This window comes from Heterocephalus glaber, unplaced genomic scaffold, assembly GCF_053883595.1.
Source record: "Heterocephalus glaber isolate CG9 unplaced genomic scaffold, H.glaber_assembly_v1.0 deba00000281, whole genome shotgun sequence".
NCBI lineage: Eukaryota > Metazoa > Chordata > Mammalia > Rodentia > Bathyergidae > Heterocephalus > Heterocephalus glaber.
The window spans coordinates 4,582,270-4,591,217 of record NW_028258139.1 but is presented as its reverse complement, the minus strand read 5'-3'; positions in this window follow the sequence as shown (position 1 = coordinate 4,591,217).

Genomic DNA, 8,948 nt, shown 5'->3' with positions numbered 1-8,948 from the left:
AATGTAAATAAAGTTAATCTGTTCTGACACCTAAGAATGTGGACCTGAGCAAATTTAACCACAAAGTACAATGTAACTAAGATTAATCCATTCTGAACAGTATGTATTTTTAACTACAAAAATATGAAACAATGTATATTACAGTACAGTATGAAGAGAGAGAACCCCAACCTTACTTGAGGCAACTTCTGATGTGGAGGACAGGAAGGTGTGTGGGAAGGAGGTTACTGTTTGCAGGTAGAGTTCTCCTCCATAACGACACTGGGAATATCTCCTGAAGGGGGTTCCTCTCTTTTTTGTCTTTTAGTTGCAGGATAAACATTGATCAAATATCTGTCTCATGTCACTTATTTAGGGTGCTACATAACCCTCCAGAAATGAGAGAACATGTTATCATTCATCAGATTCAATAATCTGTTCATTACAGTTATGCTGGGGTGATGCTTCTGAAAGAAATCCTGGCACTCATTCCATTTTTCCATAATGGATTTTGTCACATCACTGCTAATCTCTCCCTGTTTTCATCTTCCTTAGTAGAATGCTCCTCAACAAGCACCTTCTGCTGCTCATTCTGGAGTTCAGCGAGTTCTTCCAATGTCAACTCCTCTTTATGGTCCTCAACAACGCCTCTTTGTCTGCACCATCAATGTCCAGACTCACACTCTTGCCCACAGACACAATCTCCTTCACTACCTGTGCATCGGACCCTGCAAAGTCACATTGAGTGACACATCCTGGCCAGTTTCCTCCAGACTGTTTAAGGTCTGGTACATGACATCTTCCCAGGTTTTGCCAATGAGGTTGATGCAGTGGAGGACATTAAAATGTGTCATCCAGAACTCTCAGAGTTAAGGACCTCCCTTTGGTGACGTTTAAAAATCTAGTGAAGAGTACCTTTGTGTACAGCTTCTTGATGTTTCAGATCACCTGTTGGACCATGGGCTGAAGAAGAGGTCATGTTGGGATGAACTTGACATTTATAAACTCATCTTCAATGTCCATATCAACTTTCAAAGCTGGATGGTGTGGCAGGTCATTGTACATCAGAAGAAGACACTTTTCAGCCATTTGCTTATCAGAAAGTTATTTCTTAATGGTGGGTGTGAACACCTCATGAAACCATTCAAAGGACATTTGCCCTATGACCCAAGGTCTTGCATTGGGCCTCCACATGACAGGCAGTCTGGCCTTGTCCACATTCTGTTCCTTGAATGAATTAGGGGTCTTTGAATGATATACCAGTAGTACTTTAATCTTCAGATCAGTGTTTGCATTTCCACACAGCAAAAAGGTCAAACTGTCCTTCATGGGTTTGTGCTCCGACAGCACATTTTCCTATTTCATAATATAGATTCTGTTCAGCATCTTCTTCCAGAAGAAGCCTCTTTCACTGCAGTTGAATACTTGCTGAGTAATGTATCCTTCTGCCTTCATGAATTCTGTGAATTCTTTCTTGTAGGCTACTACAGTAACCTTGCCAGAACTGGAAGCCTTGCCAGTTTTATCACACCACCCTCTACAGACTTTAAATTCATCACTTGTTGCGTTTGTAGAGAGGTTTTCTTGCAGAAAATCACAGCAATTTCCTGGCTCTTTCATAGACCATAGTTTCACTAATGCTTCTCCTGCCAGGTGTTTCCCATTCAACCACACTAACAAAGTTTTTCCCACTTCGTCCAGTATTTATGTTCTCTGTTTATTTAACATCGTTACTCCTTCTGCCACATGAGCTCATTTGATGGAATCTTTTTCCTCAAAATAGTCTAGATTGTAAACTCCACCATCTTGTACTCCAAGGCCACATCAGTCACACAAATAATACACTCATGCTTTCGTGCAATTTCCTTCTTTGATTCAATGATTATTTTCTTCAAAACCTTCTTGCTACTCTAGCTCTACAGTTTCTTGTTACCTTCATTATTGCTCTGCACATTCATGTCAGAATTACTGCTCTTCACATTCTGGTTACCTTCATTACCACTCTACACCTTCTTTGTACCATTATGCTTTCTCTCTACACTCTTTGGAGCCATGCCAGATTAAATAATATTGTAGAGTACTCTATGTGGCAAAAAGCTTTACAGCAAGTGTGCCCAGGTCTGTCTGCAACCATGATCTTGATTAGAGGAAGCCACAACTACATGTCAGAGTGGGGAAGATGGCCACACTTGTATTCATTTGGGAAAGAAGGCCATGGCTGTGTATGTCCTCCATTGTGGAGTTCACAAATTAAAGCAAAATTTTACCAAATGCTTATGTTTGCAAATTGTAAACATAACATGAACATAAAGGCAGTGTCCAGTGTAGTGTTGCCTTTGTAGTCACTCCCCTTAATTCTGAGAAAACTTCTTTTTAAATTATTGTTTCTGCTAAATCAATTCAACAGTATCACCATTCCTTAAGTACTTGTTATGTTTAATACATGATGCTATGTGGTGGCTATTCAAAACTATAGAAAACAGATGTAGTCTCTGCCATCATGAAATTGAAGTTGAGTAGGGAAGATGATGAATTCAACGAAAAACAAGAAGGTGGCCAAGTTCTGAACACATGGTAGAAAGCATTCAGCTTTTCTAATGGCAGAGAAGGAAGAAAAGGCTTCTTCTAGAAGGATGCTGAACGATATTTTTAACATAATTCCAGGGCTTCTTGTGTCTCTAGAGGCTATGATGAAGATTAATATTTACCTGGATGGGGCAAAGTAGCCAAGGTATGTACAGATGAGGCAAAATGTAAGTGTGACCAGGACTCTCCAAGAACCATGTGAACTGACCAGATCTGAGGAGTGCATAATTAGCTCTAAAGGCTCTCCATGAGCCTAGTTAAGAGGCTGAATCAGACATACAAGATTAGGTATGAAATTATCATAATTATAGGTAAAATGAGATTAAATAACTTATGGAACACATGTTAAAGTTTAGAGATAGTGAATGATCTGCAAAAATATAGAAATATAAAAGACAACCCCCAAGAATAACTAAGAAATATTAACTAACTTTTTAAAAACATAGAAAATTTTTCTGAGAACTTACATTTTTTCAGGCCATTTAAAACATAAATACTCTTTTATTTGGTACCGGGGATCGAACTCGGGTCCTTGTGCTTGCACAGCAGGCGGTGAAACCACTGAGCTAAATCCCCAGTCCATAAATACTCTTAATATAACTGAGATGAGTATTTTAAATACCATCATCATATAACAGGAAGGAAATAAAACTAAGAAATCAAATATGAGAGACCATTGTACTAGTCAGGGCTCTCCAGTGAAATAGAACCAATAATAGAACTGTTTGCTTTAGAATGTAGGGCATTATAAGCCTTGACTCCCACTGTGGTGGAAGATGAAAACCCCATATTTGAAAAGTTACTTGAAAGTTAAGAGACACAGAAGAGCAGGCGATGAACATACCAGTCCAAATCTGAACACTCTGAACCGGGAATGTGAAAAACGTGAGTGCCAGTCCCAGAAAAGAAGACAGATATTTTAGATCAAGTAGACACACAGAAAGAAAATTAATTCTTCCTCCACATTTTTGTTCTATTAGGACCTTTAAGAGGTTGGAAGAGATCCATTCACTCTAAGGAAGGTAATTTCATCACTCAGTCTAGCAATTCAAATGTTGATCTCTTCCAGACACTCCCAGAAATATGTTTAGCCAAGTATCTGCATGTCCCAAGGCCCAGTCAAGTTGATACATCAAGTTAATCTTCACAGTCACGATATAGAAATGATGGGTGAATTAAGATGTGTATATATTATGCAGTATCATCTGACACACAAAAATGTACAGAGCAGATTTACACTGTAGAGTTTTCCAAAAATCTATTTTATTTTATTTTTTAATTAATTTTATTGGTACATTTTAGGTATACAATATAATGACATTGATCATTGGAGATTTTTACCTTTACATAATATGTCTTGATTTTTATTTTTCCCCCATTCCCCTGACCTCTCTACAACCCCTCCATCCCTCTCTATTTACAAAGACTTTGTTTACATTTTTTCATTTTCTCATATTAAATTCCATTCCCTTCTTTCCTTTCCCCGGCCCCCCACTTCCCCTTCCCCTTTGCACCTTTTCTTCCTATTTCACATTATCCAGTATCCATCCAAAAATGTATTTTAAATTAAGAAATGTAATATGTAGCAAAATGTACCTAATATGACATTTTACTTAAAATGTAATGTGTATATATATATGTGTGTGTGTGTATATGTATATATGTAATGTATATTTATGTATATGCACACATAAATATTTTTTCCTTTTATTAAATGAGATAGAAAACTATTCAATCTAACAAGGTTTATGTGAAATTAGGATAATGAAGGACAAGTTGTCTGGTTTTAGTACATATATATTTTAGCACACATTTACTTCATGATTATTGCTGGTTTGTTACGATTTAAGAGAACAAAATAACTGTAAGTCTGGCAGCTCTCAACCCAAGTTTGAACAGCTCTGTACATTAAAATTCTGAGTTTCTATAATTTGCCTGACTCCTCAATATCTTGATCTCATTGTCTATATATCAAGAATACTAACATTTTCTTCATAGTTTTATTTTGAGATTAGGTAATTTAATTTGAACAAACTCTGTGATGCAAGTTATCCATTTAGTTTCAGCATCTCTCCCAATTTCTGGGCCCAAAGATACATAAGATAGAAAATGAAAGCCAACCTAAGTGACATATATTTTAAACAATTCAGTGTAATTGTGAGAATGATTAATTTAATTATTGTTTGAATAAGAATATGTCTCGTGTGAATATGATTTGTGTTCCAAAGGAAGAACACAGTTACATCTTCAAGTCATAAAAGTTAATGTCATTATGAATGACAGGAGAAAATGGAGTTGAATGCACATTCATCACTAAAGTCAACCATTAATGTGACAGGACAGTCCAGACGTGTCAGCTGAGTCTGCACAACTTGTCACTGTATCTGTAAGAGGAAAATAACTCCATATTTCAAAAAAGATTTACCACTCTTAAGTGAAATCAGAATGCTTTAATGCTAACATGACACATCTAAAATGTCCACGGATAGCTTTTATTGAAAAAAACCCTCTACTAATGAGATAGCTGTTTTCTGGTTTATATATGCTACATTATACTGTGTAATTTTGTGCTTTACAAATTCACTATAGCATGGGTTTACTGGATAAATAAATGTGTATCATAGAAAAACATATTTAATATCAGGTATATTATTATGCAATTTTTGGGGGGGTACTGGGGATCGAACTCAGAACCTTGTGCTTGTGAGGCAGGCGGCAGAACCCCAGACCCTATTATGCAATTTTTATACATGCAATATACAGACAGATCTCAGGAAAAATCAACCTTGCTAACATCTTGAATTTGAACGTCTATGATCCAGAATTGTGAGAATATAAATTCCTGTTAGTATCCACTCTGTGGCACTTTGCTATAAGAGTCCTAAAACATTAATATATCATCAACATAAATATGGTCAATATATTTTTTTACAAATTTTGTGTGCATATTTTAATTAGGAAAGGGTGATTTTTAAAAGATAAATGACTGGGCTGGGGATTTAGCTCAGTGGGTTCGCTGCCTGCTGCACAAGCTCAAGGACCCGAGTTCAATCCCCAGTTCCAAAAAAAAAAAAAAAAAAAAGATAAATGACTACAGAACAACTAGATATTATTCATAGAAAGGAGAAGTTAAAATTATACAACTTACAATAGAAAATTTTCACAGCTTAAAGGTAAACAATATTTTAGATAACAGAGTCTTGACACAAAATTTTGAATCCTAAATCTAAAAATCATACAAAAATGAATTTTTTGTGCTTTGCGTGTGTGTGGGGGGGGTGTGTGTGTGTGTGTGTTGACTACATAAGGTCGTCAACTCTGGCATGTGCATTAAGAATATTTCCTAAAGGTATAAATGTTACACTATATAAAAGAATCTACATATGTTCTCTAAAGCTAAAATAATTACAGCAAGTTCTTTAGTGAAAAATTATGTGCTTGTCATCTTAGAAAAATAATTAAAACTTGGTTTCATTTTCTAACATAAGCTTTTTATTCAATAAGTTATCTCCAGAGTTACACTGCTATGTCTCACATATTTTGATATCCTATTTTCACTCTCATTCAGTTTAATTTTTCAAACTCTCCATGTGATACCTGCATTGATCCAGAAGTAATGTAGTAGTGTGTTGTTTAATTTCTAATATTTGGAATTTTTCTACATATCTTTTTTGATTTTTTTCTAATGTGCTTCTATTGTGCTCATAACATATTTCACATGATCCCAAACCTTATATATTTGTTTGGATTAAATCCATGACTTACCACAGAAAAACGGATGATCTAACTATGTCTTGTTCAAAAGATGTAAATATTTTAGAGTTTATTGGTCAATAATAGTTTCTGCATTATATTCTTTTGTTTCATTTGTTAAGTGGATCACTAGTTTGAAAAACCCTTAAAAAAAAGAATTCCCAGTACACAAGTGGTATAATAGGCCATGCACTAGATCTGGTTATAATTTCTCAACCAACCTTAAAAAAATTGTTTTGCTACTATTGAGAAGAATGTCCTTTTATATGACTATTAGACGATGTTAACAAATAGTATCATTCATGTGCTTGATATACATAAGATTGTTTTATTCTACCAATTGCTGAGGGCATATTTTTGAAATTTCCAACTATAATTATGGGGTTTGTAAGGCTTTTTCTTTTTTAGTTTTTTTTGCATATTTTGAACTTCTATTTGTGCATAAATGTTTAGCAGTATTCAGTTTTGATCACTTGATTTTTATAACAATGCAAGAATGGGCTTTATCCTTGGTAATAAAATTATTATTTGAATGAATCAAAAATTATTTATTATTATTCACTGAATATACAAATAAACATTAAAAGGCTTAGTCTTTTTTATTATATATGTATTTCTTTTCTTCAATATAATTTCTTACTGATTCTTCAGCTTTATTGAAGTATAATTGATGAATTTTTTTATATTTGAAGTATACAAAATGATAATTTGATATATATACTAGTAAAGGAAGTAACATTTTTAGTAAGAACACTTAAAATATACTTTGATTTTAATGTTGCCACTTCAGCTATTTTTTGATTCATGTTCTGCCATATGTTTTCATATATTTATATATGTAAAGTGAGATGTGATCAAAAGATGTCGTTAATGTATTAGTTTTCTTGTTGCTGAGACAAAATACTCGACACAAGGTAGGGGGTGAAAGGATTATTTGGCTTACAGTACGTAGAGGTTTCAGTTCATAATCAGTTGGCTCCAAGACAGAGTGACACATGGCAGGGAGGCATCATGGTTTATGGTGCCCACATGGTAGCAAAACCAATAAGGGAATTTTGACAGAGTCTTTCTGACTCTTTCCTCTTATCCAGACTACCAGGATAAGGGAAGAGCCAAACCTAATCAGTGTACTGGTTTAATAATCACACGCCCTTGATCCCGGCCTCACACACTCTAGATTCAGCCCTGTCTGAAAAAGCCACCTATGACCACATGAGGCTTATGGGGACATTTAGACCCAAACCAGAACAGTTAATGTTTAAATTTTTTTTAATTATTACAATAAAAAATACATTGCCATTAACCCCTCTAAAAATATTCCTCCTCACTAAATACACCGTCTCACTCTTCTTACCACTTTCTAAAAAGCAGTTCTTGGAGACCCTTTTTCATGAGTCTCTTTAATATTGTTGCCTGTGTGTTCTGAATCAATTACAAACATTTATCTTTCATGGTCATTTTGGCTTTGGGGAAGAGTACAAAGTTGCATGCTACTAGATCCAGTGAATATGGTAGATGTGGACACATCATAATATTTATGTATGATAGCAATTTTCATAAAGGTTGCTTAACAAGATGCACTTTAAAAATACATTGAATAAAGTTTTTAAAAGTGTACTATAATAAAAGGCATATTGCCATTAATCCTGCTGAGATAGCTGAAAATACTCCCCCTCACTTTGAACACAGTTATCCTATTGTTCTTGGCAATGTATCCTTTATTGTAATAAGAATTTTTAATATAAACATTTACCATAGCTTTTGTTCACGCTTTGTATATGTAAAAGCTCTGTGTCTGTTAAATAGCTATAGACCATTTGTATTTCAAAAAAAGTAATATGTTTGGTTTTTATTACAATTTAGGTCTAGTGTGTTTTCTTAACACCTATGTTAGTTTGGCCTCCTGTTTGGCATTAGTGAAAAGTAATGAAATGCTTAAGAGACAAGGCCTGGTGGGAAGTCCTCAGATCTTCAATGGCATGCCATAAAAAAATGATTATGAAATTAAATCTCTTACTTTTCCTTTCATTCACTTCTTGGCCATGAAATGAATATTTCCTCTGTCATACACTCCTAACCATGATATACAACCATTAAGTCAAAGCAATGAAGCCAACCATCAAGAGCTGAAACTTTTAAAATTGTGCACCAAAGAAACCTCTTCTCTGCAAGTTGATTATCTCTAAAAACTGTTAAGATACTGGAAAGCTGACTAACAGAAAATTAGCACCAGAAGTGTGATTGTCTTTGCCATTGGTATATACTGTACTTGACAGTATAAAAGAGACTTGAAATTTGGCTTATTGAAAAATTTAGAAAAGTTTGAAGAAGCAGTATGGATTCTGTAAGAGGAGCTCAATAAGCAATTATGGTGATGGTTCAGAAGACTACATGTTCATAAGAAGGCAATCAGTAAAGCCTGTATTGATGAGGTTTCAGACAAAAATGAAGATTATATGGGAAATTTAACTAGAATCCATCCTTACTATATCATGGAAAAAAACCCAGATATATTTTCATACCCTGAGACTTTGTGGGAACCTGAGCTTAATGATGACAGACTAATCTAGCTAACAGAGGAAATTTAAAGGTAATATATCATTCAGACAGTGAGTTAGGCACTTCTGACT